We start from the raw sequence: 17,995 nt of genomic DNA on the forward strand, positions 1-17,995 counted from the left end.
AGCCTGGGACAAAGTCCTGCTTCTGTCACCAACTGCCAGACAGATGTCCAGGAAGGTATACAGCCTCTCTGGGCCTCAGCCTTCTTGTCTGCAAAACAGGCATAGTTTTAATCCAAACCTGACTGAGCCTTTTTGAGAGTCGGGAGCAAGATCTCTGCATCAGACAGGGCTGTCTGCAGGCTGGATGTAGGCAAACTGCAGGTGTGGAAACTGGCCGTGGTGGTATCTGCCCCCATGGCCAGTGGGTCTGCTCACCTGGGTAAGGGATAGGGTGAAATTCAGGTCCCCTGGAGTCACAGCGGCAATTGACATTTATTATGTGCTTTGACTATTCCAGGCCCTGTGCCAAGGGCTTTATGTGCACAAGCTCACTAAATTTTTACAACCCTAATTGTTACCGGTATTATGAGGTTGGTACTTGTAGCACCCCTATTTACAGTGAGAAAACTGAGGCATAGGGAGGCTAAAGCCATGTGTCCAAAGTTACAAAGCTAGCTGATGGTAGAGCCAGATTTGAACTCTAGCCAACCCCAGAATCAACCTTCTTACCGATGAGTTCAGTGCTCTGGGAGAAATAAGACAGGGGCAGGAATTTTTATAATCATGGTGACCTCACCCTGAAGTCCAGGGGAAGTCAAAGGGGCACCCAAGCACCAGGGTGACCTGGCAGCTCAGTTGGGCTGAGGGGGAACACACTTGTGGTGCTTACCAGTGAGATGCATTTCGCTCTGGCCACCTCATTCATAAATCTCATGCAGGCAGCATGGTCCAGGCGATTTTGCCAATTCTCTACCCTGAGCCCGACATCAAGGGTTGAGCAAGGAAACAAGGTGGTGCTGGTACAGCTGACACAGGCCTAGGACATGGCATATTAATTTTGAAAATAATTATAGCACATAGGTCCAGAAGGAGAGAAGCCAGCTCTCATTTATATTGAGCACCTATTAAGTGCCGGGCTCTGTCCTACTGTGTGCTTTACACGCGTCATTTCTGATTCTCACAAGACTCCTCTGGGGTCAGTGGGATTATCTCCATTTTGCTGATGAAGAAACTGAGGCTCAAAGGGTGTAAGTGACTTGCCCAAGGTCACGCATCCGGTGCTGGGAGTGAAACCCAGGCCTGACCAACCTCAAAGCCTTTCTTCTCCATGGCTCCGCTTCCCTCTGTATCATATCTTCCTGCACATTCATTTCAGCCTCACATTGACTACCTACTGTGTGCTAGGCACTGGCCTAAGTGCCGTTTGGACATATCATCACAAGCCGGTCTACTCGCTTCTGACAGGAAGGGAATGAGTCTCCCTGGATCCCACCTCAGACCAGAGAGGCGGTCTCCCACACCGCTGTCCCAGGAACACACAGGCAGCTTTTCTTAGGTTTTCTAAGTTAAGGGTTCTCATGCTGGTAAGACAAGGACACAGGGGAGATAAAAATAACAAAGCAAAAGGAGAAAGTCACAAAGTTAAGTCTCAAAATACCTTTCTGTTCTGGATACTTCTCCTAACACAACTGGGGCAAGGGGGGCTCTTATCTGCAGTTTCAGGGGCCCTAAAAGAGTGCAGGAACAGACACTGATTGTCTACTCTGCACATTCTGTCCCTCCCTTTCTCCCTACTTCTTTGCTAACAGACCCAATTTTGTTCAGGAATCTACCCCCATCCCCCAGGGAAGCTGCCCTAGAGCCAGCTCAGGGCAAAATCCTGGTGGATGCAATTAGAAGTAGCATGTCCTTTCTGGGGTCAAGGTGATGATATCATGATTATTGGGACGGTTCGGGTTTAAACTTATTTCTGATTTGCAGTTCCAAATTTATAGACGCTCCTATCTCTGATTAATCACAGTAACAAATGATGACATGTAGAAGTTTAGGGCTGCCCTCGCCATTCTACAGGAACCCACACGTCTGTTCTTCTCTATTTTGACTTAACTATCATACATTAGATTGTAAACTTCTCTGCTGTTCCTATTTCGGTCCTCCTCCCCCCCACCCTCCACGTTCATGGCTAATTAACTAAAGGCATGCTGTTGATAAACAAAATGCATAGAAAAGATTCTTGTTTGGGTCTAAAAATAGACATGTTGTAATTTGTCTTGAATTTTGTCCTTTCAATAATGGCTTGTTTGCTAGTCTTGGGATAGTGACATGACTCACTGAAATGGTTACTAGGGTGAAATTTTGATTATAAAGCAAATTTTGGTAAATGAAATAACCTGCTTCTGCTAACTTCTGCTTTGGAGATCCATTCTCAGGGAAAAGCATCGTTATTATGCAAGCTCACACATCACTGCCTCCGATGTAGCAAAGAGTCTCAAATTCCTCAGATTCAGGAAAAATAAAAATAGGCTCACCGTGTCCTAGAAGGAATGCTCAACATAAATCAGGAAGCACAAAGACGGTTTTGAAATGCAAAATATTTTATTATCAATGGCCTTCCCTTGGGCCCAGAGACAAAGATATTTCCTGTGTGTTACCAGAACCTATAAATTAATGCTGGGTGTTATACCTATGAGAAAGTAAATATTTCTTTTTACAAAACTAAGATATAGCCACGTTTGAAAGATGTGTATTTCATGGGTTACCTCTTAGCTATTTACTTAAGAGTCTGGTTGAGAGTCATTAGTGGCTATTGGTCACTGTTCATTCTTTGAACAAACGTGCGTGAGTGCTGAAGGTCACTGGAAAGACAGAGATGAATCTGACGTGGTCCTGTACTCAGAGGTCACACCTTCAGAAGTATTTAAATTTATAATTGTGGAGAATATGACAAAAACTCCAAGAGGCATGTATGCAAGGAGGATGGGAACAAGAAAACTTGGGTGGGGAGCATTCAGGGAGCGCCTCAGAGAAGAAGGGTCATGGAGGTGCATGTTGGATCTTCATGCCTCCTGGAGGCTTGGAGTAAGAGCAGATTGAATCCAGGGTGCCTACACCCTTCAGTGGGGTGGGCACATCGTGGGAGCTGCCCAAGGTGTAGCTAGAAAGGCAGCGGGGGGTGAAATGATGGAAGGCCTGTTGGCCCAGGTAACAATTGGGGCTTTATCCAAATAGACATTATGGTAGTTAGATTCATTTGTTGGCTTTTATAAGTTCCTTACTTAGTTATTACATAATTGTCATAAAGTTTGGTGGTGTAATGGCCAGAAAGATATCACAGGCATAGGCAAAGGATAGGCGTTCCTTTCATTTGACTCCTTCTATGGACCAGGAGACACAACAGCACTCATGATGGAAGGAAAGTTTCCCTGACCTTCAAGTCCCACAATGGCACCTACTGCTAATGACAGATGAGAGTGTGAATCCCTCAGGCCTACAGGACCCCGCCCCCCTCCATTCTCATGAACTATCTTACTTGATGACCCTGGAGACTCCAATCTCAGCCCGCGCCTGAGGGTTTACTGCAAGACCTTGCAACTCCAAGGTCACTTTCCCGTGCTCAGTTTCTCAGTTTCCCTATCAGGTCCAATTTTCCATTGTCAGGACAATTGCCCACATGTCTAAGTTTCTATGTGAGAATGTTGGCATCTCGGGTTCCTTTTAAAAAGGACATACTTGTAAGCTCTAAAGTGAAAATGAAAAGGTTCTTGCAAGGTGTGTTGCTTTCAAGATTACTGCTCAGTGGAATTTTCAAAGTGCTTACAGTGAATAAAAATGACAGCCAACTGAACACTTCCTGCAAATGAAACAGCAATATGGATCTGAGTTTCATGCATAACTCTCAAGGTAGTTAATGAAAAGGAAAGGAAAACAAAGGGTTGGCAGTATTTTCAGGGCACTTGCCCCCAAATGATTCAATCCTGTTTTCTTTGGACTTTGAAAAGTGGGATTGCAAGTAATCTGTGGAGGAGACCTCAAACCAGAAGAATCCCCACCCGTGTGTTGTTGCCATACAAGAAGACAGGCCTGCAGAGGGACCCCTCTCCTTTGGTTGCTAACAGAACTGGGGTCTTGTCACCTAGGGGCATTTTGAATAAGTCACCAGCGGGAGGCACTGAGCAGGAAATGAACTATTTTTCCCTAGACAATAAAATACTGCTTTTCTGGGTTAAAAATAATAAGAAGAAGAAAATAATCCCAGAGTGCTGAGAAAGAAGTGAATTTCAGGTCTGGGGTTGCTGGTAGAGAGCAGTAGAGGCAGTTAGGGAAGAGGTTAGGACCCCTGTCCGAAAGACCCCTCTCACCTTCGGCATAGAACCTGGAAAAGCTCCATTTGATCGGTTCTTGAGGGACATGAGCATTTCTACATTTCTAAAATCTCCACATTAGCATGCAAGCATGTAGCGTGGCATACTCCAAGGCAAAAATAATTGGCAGTCCCATCTGTTCTTAGTACAATTCCATAAAGGTAATACCTTGTTTTTTAACCCACTTGGCGGCTCTGAAATTTGGGCTGCGATACATTGATAGGTCCTGTAATGTTTGTACGAGACGCGTCACCAGGAGGAACACACAGGCCTATTTGTGCTTTGTTTAATATTCAACGTCCCGATCTTATGAATCTATTACACTATATTCCTCTTGACATTCAAACACTATTTGCATACTTGATGAATCAAAACATTAAACACTGAACCAATTAGAAGTTCTTAAACTTATAAATGTTGGTTACAACATTATTTAACTACACTCTCCAAAACTTTTAATTAAAACTGCAAGTTTAATGTATCAGACTCTCATAAATGCTTCAGACACCTAGAAAGTTAGCCAAAATGCACACAAAATATCACAATGATTGAAAAATATATACTTACACTTACCTTTAAATTACTTACAAAAGTATAAAAATCATTGCTATAGGTCAGATTTTTTGTTATTTTTATACTTATTCTTATTTTTTCCCAGAGTTACTTTCTTACAATAAATATGATCATTTACTAGGAGTAAGGTTTTAAAAAATGATACAATTCCTCTTAGGATTACAGATTTCTCCCAGAACCAAAAGAAAAATAATGTTCTCTCAGGTCACCAGTTTTGGGCTTATTAGGGACCCCAACAAAGGGTCTTCTAACATTATTGTACTTAAGATAAATGTTACCCCACTAAGCATGTGAAAGCCCATGCTTTTCACATAGATCTTCTTTTCTGTAAGCAGTTTTTCCTAAAGTGATGTGTTTCATCACCTAGGAAACTAGGAATCAAAAATCATCAGTTTGCTGTCTTCGTGAAGATATGGGGGCATTTCAACATTCCTGCCACATTACTGGTTTCCTCTTTACTTGTTATTGTTCATGACTACTAACTTCTATTTTTCCCCCAATTTCTATTTATTCACTGTATTCAAAATCCACTCTTTCTTCTTGACAAAGATAAAGAAAAGTGCCTATTTACGCTTAATAAGCCAACATATGTTTAATAGAAACAATATCATCCACATATAATACAAGGCAGCTATTTAAAATAATATAAAATGAAACTATCATGTTAGCCCTTTTTTGTACAATTTCTATCAACTTTTCTCTTTGGAGCTTCATTAGGAACTTATGGCTCTTCATAGAGTCCATCTGTTTTATTAATGATAGTTATTAGTCTCATTTGATACTCAAATTGTCAGAGCCTGATGGGTAGGCGCCTCTGTAATCCAGCCCTTGGTCCTTTCATAATTACCCTGTGACCATCTAGAAAGCACCTTTGCTTTCCCACCACCAAAGGGATGTCCTTTCTACCTAAGGCTACCCTCCCAAGAGCCCGTTTCTTTCAGGGGAGAAAAATATTGGAGACAGGAGCTGGGCATCAGGAGGCACGTGAGAACTGGTGGTTGGACACAGTACTGCTGCTGGTGTGGTCACTTTTAGTGACAGACGTGGGAGGATACTTGTTTTAAGTTGAGGAGTTCACATTAGTGTTTCCGATTTAACTTTAGCAGTGGCCAAATATCATGTTCTGATATAAAGAAATTTAATATATTTACTCAATGAATACTTACTTAACAATTTAACCTCTCACCCAAGCTCTCATCCACCTCATTTTTATAATACTTGATATTTCTCACTAATCTGTAGTCAGTTGTTTGAAGACTGTAGGAGTCAGGTCGCACCTACCTTAGTGAAGGGTTTACATCTAATCATATCTAAAGGGCCTTGTTTACTTGGAAATTATTACCATGACAGAAAGAAATGTTGAGAAGAGTCCCACAAACCTATGTGATAGTTATTTATAGTATGTTTTCTATTGGAAAGAAGGGCTTAATTATGGTCCGTTCTTTTCTGAGTGGCCCACATGGTCATATCTGAAGGGCAATTGCCATTTCTTGTTCCTGAGCTCTTATGTCCAAGTCTTATTCATTGTTCATGTATATATAACAGTAAAGTGACTTTTTCAATTCCAGTCCTGTATCAATTCCTAAAGAATTTTGCTTCCCTCCGACACGATTAACAGAACGTTGGCTGTAGTTATGGATGCTTTGCAATCCATATCTTCGGCCAAGCATGATGTATTGGCATTCCCTCTAGTAGTGGTATATTAGGCCAATTGAGAAAACAGGAGATATTAATACTTTCAAGAGAGTTGTTAGCAGGAAACGACACTGTCTGCTTGGAATCCACTCAGAGTAAAGGTCTACCATCTCGCTAGCATAAGACAGTTCCTGTCCAGCACCATTAATTTCCCCCCAACATTGCCCCACCTACCATAACTCTGGATATTTCAGGTCCTGTCATTTCCCCAGGGAGACTTTTAGCCAGAGATTAATCAGTAATTATTACAGGCATAACAGCAATAATTACAACAATGGCCAACGTTTGAATCCCTACTGTGAGCCAGGCACAACATGAGGCCCTTTACAGCTGTTCTCTCATAAAATCCTCACAGCAGTCCCATGAAATTTGTACAATTATTTGCTTCATGTTACCCTTGAAGAAACAGAGAATCAGGTAACTGAAGTAATTTTTCAAAGACTCACAGCTGATTGATGGCAGAGCCCAGAACCAGCCATATGTGACGGTGTTTTGAGGAACCATGCCCCCTGCAAAAGCCACAGCCTCCAGAGATTCTAATGTGATTTGCCTTTGCTAGGGTTCAGCCATTGATGTTTTAAAGGTCCACAGAATCCTGACGGAATTATGGAAGATTTTATCTGGTATGTTATGGGAGTCAAGCAGTGTCCAAGGCGAAGGCTGTGTAGAGAAGTGGGGGAGGGGAAGAGGGAGGAAGATTTATTAACACCGACATTATAATAACTTCTAAAGCCTTCTCCCACCAATTCCATTCCTCTCTCCTACGATACAGCCCTGGTGACATTTGCAGCAGTACTTACAGGGATACTTATCAGAAAAAGCATATTGCTACTGCTGTCCTGATCCCTTTGTCCTGAGAAGTTTGATCTGGCCTTAAAATGTTTCAGTAGATCATACCTAAATTCCATGTATGCCCTGACACATTCTAAATTCTAAATTTCAAATACAAGATGGGAAAATAGCCTTTTCTCACTTTTGTCTACTCTAGCCTTGTTCCTAAAGATGGATGGAGTAAAACATGGGTCTCGTGTCAAAAATTTGGACAGTTTAGGCAGTGTGATTGTTCATTTGCAGGCTGTTGAGATGGGTGTCCATTTAGAGCTACATTTACCCAGGTCAGGAAAGTACAGGTGGCTGTGCGGTGGGAGCTACCTGGGTTGTGGTGGGAACAAACTGGAGTGACCCAAGGATGGAGACCTTCTGACTAAAAGGATAAATCCAAACTCCCCTCCGCAGGAGGAGATGCCGCTGTTTTGCTTTCTCGTGACCATCCACTGGGACATTGTTCAGCTCTGCATAAGGCAAGCTTCCGAGCCCCCTGAAAGTAGGCAGAACCAGCCTCTACATTTTAAAATCACCTCTTCTCTCTGCCACAGTCCCTCTTGCTTCTCTTTCTTTAAGACATCAAACTTGTTTTATGGAGTTAACAATGCAAGGGGAGAGTACAATCGCCTTTTCATTTGGGGAGATGTCTCTCAATAATGACTCGTGTGGGCTTGCAAGGTTCCAGAGTGATGGTTAGGGTGACTCTGGAATCACAGTCTTGGGTTACATTTCTCCTCTTCCTCTTTCTAGCTTTGTCCTTCAGGTCAGTTACTATATGTCTCTGAGCTCCATCTTCCTTATTTGCAAAAGGATGGTAAAACACATCTCTGTGAGATAAAATCTCGGCATTACTTGATTCCAAAATAGGCGGGTTTGTTTGTTCTGCAAATGTCTCCTGAGAGGGTACCGTCGTGCTGAGGACACAACACTGAGCCAAGCCTATGACTATCCCTGCTCTCATTTACTGAGCTGTCAGTTTACTGGGCATGAGAGATGGTAATGATAATGAGACCATCTCACCAAAAAACATGATGTTACGACTCTGGGAAATCCAACAAAGCAGAGACAGGTAAAACTCACACAGCATGAAATGGGGGTTGAGTTGTAACCGGAAGGAAGAGCGGCCTTTTCCCACATCATCACTTTTCTTCCAAGACAAACATTAAGTTTCTTGACAGACAAGTTCTCTGCTCCCTCAGGGAGATGTAGCCTAGAAGAGGCAATAGGAAGCATTCACTCCAAGCCATCCACAAACTTGTCAGCAATATCCCTGCCCTGCTGGTCATTGGATTAACACCACTCTGGTGGGATTGACAAACTCACTCATCCCAATCTCTCCATCCATACTCACCCCCTCTAGACCTTTGCCTGCTGTCCCTGTGGCCTTCTGAAGGTGAACTCTTGCTGAGCATTTTGCCTTGGATTCCCAGGGGCTGTGGCAGCAAGATGAGTCACCTCACAGATACAGTAGGTTTCCCCAGGGGGCAGCGGTGGGTGGAAGCATTTGTAGAACGCAATCTGCTTTAATAGTTCATTTAGAGCATGTCATATATCAGAGAGAGAAACCAAGCTAACCAGGCACGTGCCCTCTCCGTGAGCCTTGGCTGGTGACTCCCAGCCAGCACACCCCGTGCCACACATGCATGGGGGCGGCTGGCGACACCAGGAAGTCACAGAGACTCCTGCTTGTCTTCTCTCCCTCCAAGGCTAGAGTGACTTCCCCCTACCTCCCCTCCCCTTCTCTCTCCCTCTTCCCTCCTTTCCCTTCTGTCTGTCCTTCCTTCACTCCATCTCTGTTCGGTTTCTACCTGTTTGTCTCCCTCTTTCTCTTGCCATTCTTTTCCTCTTCTTTCTCAGAGTCTCTTTTTCTCTACCCTCTCCTCCTTCCCTACGCACTCCTCCCTCTTCCCCTCCCTTTCTCTGCCTCTCTCAGATCTCTCTCAGTTGGGCTCCTCTCTCTTCCTCTCTGTCTCCTCCATCTCCCCACCTGTCTCTGTTCTGTTTTCTGTCCATCTCTCCGGCTCTGCCTCTCTTTCTCGCTTCCTTCATATTGCCTTCTACTTGGAGCCCCCCCAACCCCAACTCCAACCATATCCAGTGGTGGTTAGAGCTGATTCTCCGCACTCCTACATAATTCCTGCGTAGACCGGGACCTCTGGCCTTGGGCCTAGAGAAGATTCTTCCAGCTGGTGGCTTTATCCCTTCCTTACCATCTCTCCCTCCGTTTCCCAAAGTCAAGTGCACAAAACTCAGCCCTGGGCCCAGGATCTGGACGAAGAGAATGGCTGCTGGCCCAGAGCTGAGCCCTGTGACTCAACCTCCACGCTCCTCCCCCACCTTCAGGGTCATGTGGATTTGCGGGGACTATTCTGGGAACCACTTCCAGGAATCTGAAAAAGCTGGGGCAGGTCTGAGTCTCCACGGGACCCACCCTCTACCTGCCGGGCGCTGAGTTCACTTTCCAAAGGGGCTGCTGAGAACACAGCCTCAGAGGAAAGCAGCCTAGAGGCTGCCACCGGGCCTGTGCGTGATGGAAGAGAAAGTGAGGAACCCAAGGATAGAACAACTGAGCCCTGCCCCAGGACTCACATCTTTGGCCCAGGTCTAGCCAGATCACAGCTCGTCTCAATTTAACTAAACCTGACTAGACAAGGCCTCCTATGTCATTCCTCCAGACTCGGCATCATTGTGAAGACTGGAGACTGTCCGACAGGAAGAACAGAGCCCTTAGAATATACCAGACCCTGAGCCAGGCTTTGTCCCAAGCCAGGCTTTGAAACCTCCTAAGAACCCCGAAGGTGTGTGCAGCAACCTGCCCCACACAGACGATGACGCTGAGATTCAGAGCAGCCAAGTGACTTGGCCAAGGCCACACGGCTGAAAACACCAGCGCCCTGCCCAGATCAGTCCTCCCTCTAAATCGCTTTGTTCCCAGGCAACGGTCATCTGTGATGCTGACACAGGGTACAATGTTGGGATGAAGACCCCACAGTTCTGTGCAGTGAACATCAGGCTCCTGCTCACATTCAGTGTTGTCTGCACTGTACATTCCTGCCCATCTACCTGTCGGCACCGACACCCCATTGGTCCAGCAGCCACACCCTGACTGTGCACCCCAGACACCACCCAAATGGCAGGAAGGACAAACGAGGGGTCCTGCCTTATCCTCCCAGTTTAAGGAACAGGCAGGGAACAGGGACACAAGCATGGCCTTTCCTGAGACTGAGCAGAGTAGAGCAAAAGTGGTGACAACTGATTTATTGTGAAGAAACCCTACCTATAAGTTCCTTGTTGCCAAGACTTCTGGAACGTCCCTGGTTCCTGGCACTTCCTGGATTTGATTGTTAAGCATTTTGTGGATGTGTGAGCCGCCTACGCTTCTTATAATTTCTTATAATTTCTTCCTTCTGTTGAAGTTGGCAGTGTTAGTTTGTGTTGTCTACAACCCCAAATAACCCTAGCATGTCACTATCCTGCAGCCAATAGAGAGCCGTAGTGTGCTACTCAAGGCTGTCCAGGCTGTCCGTGGGCGGGCCTGAGTGGGTGACACGGGCTCATGGCATGCACTTGTTTGTTATGGTTTTGCCATCATTTATTTAATCAGTCCCCTACTGATGCATATTTTTAAATTTTGTTATAATTCATGTAATATTGTATTAACTAAATTTAATACAATAGAAACAGACCAATAGGATCATATATGTGTGTACACACATGTACGGATGGATAGAAAGAAACAATGGAAGGAAGGGAAAGAAAGGAGAGGGAGAGAGGGAGGGAGGGAGGGAGGGAGGGAGGGAGGGAGGGAGGGAGGAAGGAAAGAGAAAGAGAGAGAGAGAGAGAGAGAGAGAGAGAGAGAGAGAGAGAGAGAGATTGATCCATTGATTGATTGTAAGGAGTGGGCTCCCATGACTTTGGGGCTGGCCATTCTGAAATGTGGAGGGTAGGTCAGCAGGCTGGAGAATTAGGGAAGAGTGTACGTTGCAACTTGAGTTTTTGCTTGAGCAGTTAAAAAGCAAAGCCAAATCACATATGGTTAAGAGTCCGAGGAAGCGGATAAACGTAGAAGTGCCCACATTCATCCATTATCTATTCACAGTTCACACACCTATGAGGAACGAAGCCCAGTGCCAGGTGTTGGGCGCTCAGAAAACCGAGTAGTCGCAGTATCAGAGGTCTCCAATTGTAGAGGAAGGAGATGTGATAAATCCGGGAGGGCTTCCTGGGGGAGACGCAATATGAGTGAAGCCAGAAGTAAGGAATAGGATTCAGGCAGGCAGGCAGAATGCCCTGGGAAGGGCGTCCTGAGTGTGTGTGTTGAGGGGTGTCAGTGTGAGCGCGCGCCAGGCCAACAGGGAGGAGGAGGAGGAGGGTTCACACCAACAGCCCACAGGAGGAGATACTGCAGAGAAGTCGGCCGGTGCACTGAGCCTGGCCTGTCTGGGATGAGTGTGGGGTGTAATTACTGAACCTGAGCACAGGGCTGAGCTCAGTGGGTAACATACTGACCCAGAGCCCAGCGGGGAGCAGAGCAGAAGGAAGATTTCATTAGTGTGAGAGAGGAAGGATGATGTGGCCGCTTCTCCAGAGCTAGAGGGCAAGAGTCTGGCCAGGCAGGGAGGCTGACGCCATGGCCCCACATTGGTGACTGAGAGCCTGGGAGGCCACTGGCGCTAAAGGAAGCAGGAGGGAGAGCGCGGCTCCAGTTTTACCTCTGCCCTTACCCCGAAAGATGGAGGATGCTGCCAGAAGCAGGCAGAAGTTCTCCTTGAGAAAGAAGCCCTGCTACAGGAAATCATGACTGTGCTGTTGTAGGTGGAGAGGAATGAGACAGTCTGGTGGCTGAGAGACGCTGGGCCAGTGCAGTGACAGGGCTTGCTGACCTGGGCTGACGGCCGCGTGCAGGAGGGCACCCGGGCAGGACTGACCCGCCTGTCTCCCTCGGCATGAAGGCCCCAGAGCTGCCCCAGTCCCAACCGCTCTCTTCCTCTCTCCATCTTGCTGGACCCCTCTCTTCATCCCTGCCCTCCTGTCTCCCAAAAACGCACCCACGGCCATGGCAGTTCTAAGCAGACCACACTGAATAAAACTGGCACTATTTGGGGCAGAGATTCTGTGCCCAGAATGGTGCTTGGTTTGGGAGTTTAAAGGTAACCATCAACCTCTCTCCTTTCCTGTGGACCACTTAAAAAATAGATGGAGATGTTGAGTGTGGATGAAGGTACCCTAGGAGCTCCGTGGAAGGTGGGGCCTGAAGCCAGAATGAATGCCCAGAACCTAGCCTCAGGAAGTGAACTTAGCCACTGGGTCCCAAGCAGAGCAAGTGGAGAACTGGGGGTCTCCTGCACATCCCCTCACCCCACAGCTATAAGGAGGGGCTGAGCTACAGACGTGAGTCTTCCAGTAAGATCATCCCCCACACACACTGATGGGAGTGGAAGCAGGGGAGGGGCAGTGTTTCTCTTCAGCACTTTTGGGTCAATGCTGGTTTCAGGGGCAGAAGTGTGTTTTCCTTATGCTTGCTTGGCACTTCCCAGGTATTTTCTAATCAATTCCTCGCCATGACTATTTGAGGTAGGCTATTTCACCCATGGGGATAGGGACATGCAAAAGATGAAGGGACCCAACCCTGATGTGGTACCCAGCCTGGGGTTCTGCACGGCTCCCTGACTGAGAGGCCTGGTCTCTCTGGTCTACAACACATTGGCCCCCAGCGATCATCACACCAAGCTCTGTAGAGAGTTTCTGGTGTCATCTAAACAGACAGAGCCAGTAAGCCATGAGAATTGCTGTGTGACTTTGTTTGAATTGCTTAACTTTTGTGTTCTTGCTTCTCAACAACCAAGTGAAGGCACTCAAAGCGCTCTGTGTTCACAGTAAACGTGCTTTGTTCAGAGGCCTCTAGGGCATCGAAAGTTGAATAGGCCATGTCCCTGACCTAGCCGGCAGCTCTCAGGTCCTCCCCTACCCATCCGTAAAATCCTGCCACAGCCACAGGGTGCAGAGGGGTGGGGCAGCTCTAGAGGGGAGCATGGGGACTTCCTCTGTGGTGAGGGCACAGCCTGGTATCTTGACTATGTTGGTGATTACACTGTGTACACATGCGATAGAATGGCACAGAAACACACACACACAAATGCACACACAAGTGCCTGCATGCACAGCTGGCAAAACCTGAACAAGGTCTATGAATTGTCTCAAGTCAATCTCCTGATTTTGACATTGTACTGTACTTATGCCAGATGTTACATTGGGGACCCTGGAGGAAGCGTATACAGGACCTTTCTATACTATTTGCAACTTCTTGTGAGTCTATAATATTTTCAAAATAAGTGTGGGAAGAAAAACATTGTTGCTCTTAGCATAAAACCCAGACTCTGTGCCAAGGACCACGGACCCTGTGCAGCCTGGCCTCCCGGCCTTCCCTGGAACTTCTCATCTCATTAGGTATCGCCCAGCACCATCGTCCTTCTCCCTGTTCCTCAAGCCTACTCAGGACACTCCTGGGCCTCACTGTTTCCTTCCACTCGAGTTCTCTGACCCAAAATCCTAAACAGGAGTAACTCGTGCCTGCCATTCAAATGTCAGAATAAATCTCCCTTCTCAGCAAGAATGTTTATCTCCGGCTGACCCATCAGCTCTCTGTTTTACTGAAGCCCTGGGCTGCTTTTCTGGTCCCACCTCTCACCCTTCCTTGCCACTCAAGTCTCCAGTGCCTTTACTTTCTCCTAGTCACTAACCTAGCAACCTAGCTCATAGGTACTTAAAATACCTATTTTAATATACCTTTCCAGCCATGGGTTCCAGTCCCAACTCTGCTTCTTTTTCCCTGTGTTTCCCTGAGCAAACCCCTTTCACTCCCATGGCCATTTGTAAAAGGAGGGCCACCACTACCAGGTCCTTTGTAGCTTTGAGTAGCATACCTCTAAGAGAGACCTTGTTTTCTGGGGAGAATCTCTGAGTTGTCGAGATGATGTGCACATTCAGAATCTGAGCCTGGGCTGCAGGTTAATCCTTTAGCCACCCCCCACCCCCACTGGGCCCTTTCAGTTTCTGCTGTAGAAGGTATCTGTATCTCCCCAGCAGCCTGAGCTCCCCCCCCACCTGGGAGCTTAGCTCGGGATGTGTGTGGTTCTGGGAGCTTGCAGGAACGGTTCTTACGCAAGGCACTCCATCCCTGCCTCCTGGAGTATTAAGAGGAAACGGTGTAGCAGACCTGGGTGAGCCGAGCTCTGAGCATGGAAAAACGATGGATCAGCTGCATACAGAAGTCAGGAAGGTTCCATGCCTGGAGATCTCTAGGAAGATCCGATTGTTTCTCCATGACTCAGTTGCTCACGTCAATCGTCTATCACAGGATTTACCAAGTCAAGTCACCCATCGTGGCTGGACCCGCTTTCTCCAAAGTCCATCTAGCTCGCAGTTTGGGAAATCCATAAATGGGGTTAGTGATGCATCGTTGCTCTGCCCATGGGGATGCCACTATGAGAGTGAAACAGGCTGTCTCCTTTGGAGCCTGTTAGAGGAGGACCCCGAACGGAGTTGTACATTTACAGTGGTGTTTGGCTGGCAAATGCCTGTTCCTCTTTCAAGACCCAGGTCCAGCATCTCCTCTTTTGAAAAAGACTTTCTGCCCTCCTCACCACTTCTCTTCCCCCAGGTTGCATTAGATGTCTCTTCTCCGAGCTGGTGTGGTCTCTGAGTTGACTGCCACAGGCCCATCCCCCTGTCTTCAGATGGTTTAGATGCCAGTCTTTCCCACAGGACTGTGAGCTTTCTGAGGGCCAGGACCGAGCCCACCTTACCTCTCTCTGCATCTCTGGTATCCTCACAGGACAGGTGGGGCAGAGCGGGGCGTGATGGATGCTGGTCAAACGGCTGGAGGGACTGGCGTGGAGCTCATACATCATAGACAGCAGATTCTGGGGCGGGCAGTGTGGGAACCAGGCGAAGAGCCCGGGGCTCTCCTGCAGCCCGCCTCAGCCTCCTCTGTCCCTGATCCAGTGAACTGCATCAGGTCCTCACCGCACGCCAGGCTCCATGCCCATCTGCAAAGCATCCTCCATCCAGAGCAGCCCTGAGCTGCGGGCACCAATACCAATACACCATGCAAATGCCAGCCCAGGGAAGCGGAGCCCTGGACTGTCAGTGAGCTCCCCCAGTGCCATTACAGCTCCCAACCTCCTCGCTCACCAGACACCAGTCCAGTGCAAGAAGGGACAACAGAAGCAGAAATCATCTTGAAATGCCGCTGTTGTCAGGCAGTGTCTTGTGGCAGCCCAAAAAGGGAGCCTCCATACAGGAGCAGCAGAGAAGAGGGCCAGCTTAGCCTCCTAGGATGGGGGTCCCCAGGGGTCCTGGGGAGGAAGGGCAGTGTGCCTGCGCTTGGAGATGCCGTCTCACCCCCTCCCCGCACCCTGCCACCTGTGTGCCTGGCCATCTGGGTCCTGGTGTCCTCTAAGCCAAGACAAAGGCTCTTCACAGCCACTTTCCTCTGCCCCCTGGGGCAGTCATCCTGGGAGGGGGACCAGTGGAAGTCTCCCCATCACCCCACCTGTTCTTCCTGGTGCTACTCTGTGTCTTCCCACTTCCTTCTCTTCCCTTCCCTGCTCCCTCCACTTTCTGTCTTTGGTGGGGAATAGCATGGGCCTTCAAGACAGGCAGAACTGGCTTCAAACCCTAACTCTACAGCTCACTCCAGCTTTGTGGCCTTGGGTAAATCACTTCACTTCTCTGAACCTCAGTTTGCTAATCTGTAAAATGGAGAAGAGAGCAGTACCTGCCATAGAGGTAGTGTGAGCATGGTTTTATGGGTAGCTAAGAATTTTAGGCAGCTCCGTCTGGTGTACCAGAAATGTTACTTTGCTTATTTCTTAAATTATTGAACTTAACTTCTATTCCTAGTTCCAGTTCTTCTTGGGGAGCAGGCAGAAAGAAATTCTCAATCAACTCAGGACACCTACCCGCAGTGTTGCCTGAACATTCTTCTGGGGGCTTATGAACATGGAGGTGTGGGGTAGACTCCCTCTCCAGTGTGCAGCCAATCACCTCTCTAGGCAGTCAGCCCCCAAACATCCTGGTTACTGTGCATTCTGTGGGCATGGTGCCATCCAGGTCACAGTGAGGCCCCTAGGCCTAGAACCAAGGTTTGCTGGCTCTCTGGAGCTTTCTAGGCCACACCCCTCCTGGGTGCAGGGGCAGGATTCTTCTCCTTGCCAGACTCACCAGGAGAGACAGGTAGGACCCCAAAGATACACAGGCTCGTGCAGTGTGATGTTGCTGACACAGAGAGGGCAGGTGGGTGGGGCTGGGAGGGGGACTCAGGGCCATCTCTGCTCTCTTAGGCCCTACTTGGTAAAGGGGCAGGGTCTCCTTGGCCCTCAGATTTCCCCAAAGTCTTGAGTTTCAGTGCTGAACCGTGCTGCACCTGACGAGGTCAAGGACAAGCCCCTCTCCTGCTCTCTGACTGAGCCCCTGTTCTTCCAGCCTTTTATCTTACACTGGAGCGTTAGTCAAAATCCAAGACGGTGGCCCCATTGTTTCTGGGTCATTTTGCCGCAGGCGGTGAGGGCTGCAGGTCTCACCTGTGGGGCAGGGTATGTGGTCACAGGAAATAATGGAGCAGACATCCATTGACATCCTTGTGCTTTGAAGTTGCCACATTTGTGCAGCAACTGAAGTCTGGGAGTCAGCTGTCAGCATGACTGCAACCATGAGTCCCCCGTCTTCCTCCCTTCCTGCTCCAGGGTTTCTTCCATCTTTAGGTTCCCACTGTGACAGCAGGGTGCTGAGCGGCTGGGAGCCAGCGCTGACAAGTTCAGTGGGCCGTTCAGGGCCAGGGGCACTCATCACTGGCTTTATTACTAATCATCCCTCAGCATGGCTGCTGCGCCCGCCCCCTCCCTGCTCACCTCCTCTGGGGTCTTCAGTCTGCAGAAGCCCTGGAGGGAAAGCAGACCCTGCGTGTATCCTGCAGGCTGGTGGGCGAGGCTGCAGCCCCTGCCAGGGCACTAAGGGTTTGGGTGGGAGCAGCCCCTGCCCGGCAGAAGGCCAGGACGCTTTGCACCTCCCCTCTGCATCTCTCTTTCGGCTCCAAGGAGCTACACGATACTTCTGAGACCCCAGTGAATTACCACCGCCTCAGAGAAACAGGACTAGAGGAAATCAGTTACAATAGCAGTAGGAGGGCTTCGGGCTAAACAGGGAGTGTGGGCTCTGGAGTCAGAGCCTGTGAGTACAAGGCCAGCTCCACAACTTCCTGTGTGACTTCCAGGAGGTCACGTCACCGCTCTTTGCTTTGGTTGCCTCTGACATAAAATGAGGGTTCCTGAGAGGACCTACATCCTGGGGTATTAGAATGATGAAGGGGGACCTGACATACGACTGACACATAGTAAGAACTCCAAGACCGTGACTCCGTCGTTCCGGTAAATATTATATAAGCTAAGGAGAACAAGTTGGGGAGTGAACACAATTGATTCCTGAACATTACCCAAGGAAATCATGGATCCATGTGTTGTACACACTTTAAAAAGATAAATTCTGCCTGTGGTTTCTGTCCTCACTTGCCCCAGCCATTTCAGCGTCACCTATCCACCCTGCCACATCGCTGCAGCAATTGCCCAGGGCCACCTCCACAAGGTTAATGATGATGGTAATGATGACCCACACCTTACGCTGAACCTTGCAACCTACCAGGCACTGCACTGAAGTACTTGCAA

General features: G+C 48.0%; 1 protein-coding gene across 2 annotated transcripts in view; it reads left to right on the top strand.

The window, feature by feature from the left end:
- The window catches only part of KCNIP1 (potassium voltage-gated channel interacting protein 1), a 259,249-nt gene that overhangs the window by 63,435 nt on the left and 177,819 nt on the right, over positions 1-17,995 (top strand). The window lies entirely within an intron of this gene.

Source organism: Rhinolophus hipposideros (assembly GCF_964194185.1).
Source record: "Rhinolophus hipposideros genome assembly, chromosome: 23".
In the NCBI taxonomy this organism is placed as follows: domain Eukaryota; kingdom Metazoa; phylum Chordata; class Mammalia; order Chiroptera; family Rhinolophidae; genus Rhinolophus; species Rhinolophus hipposideros.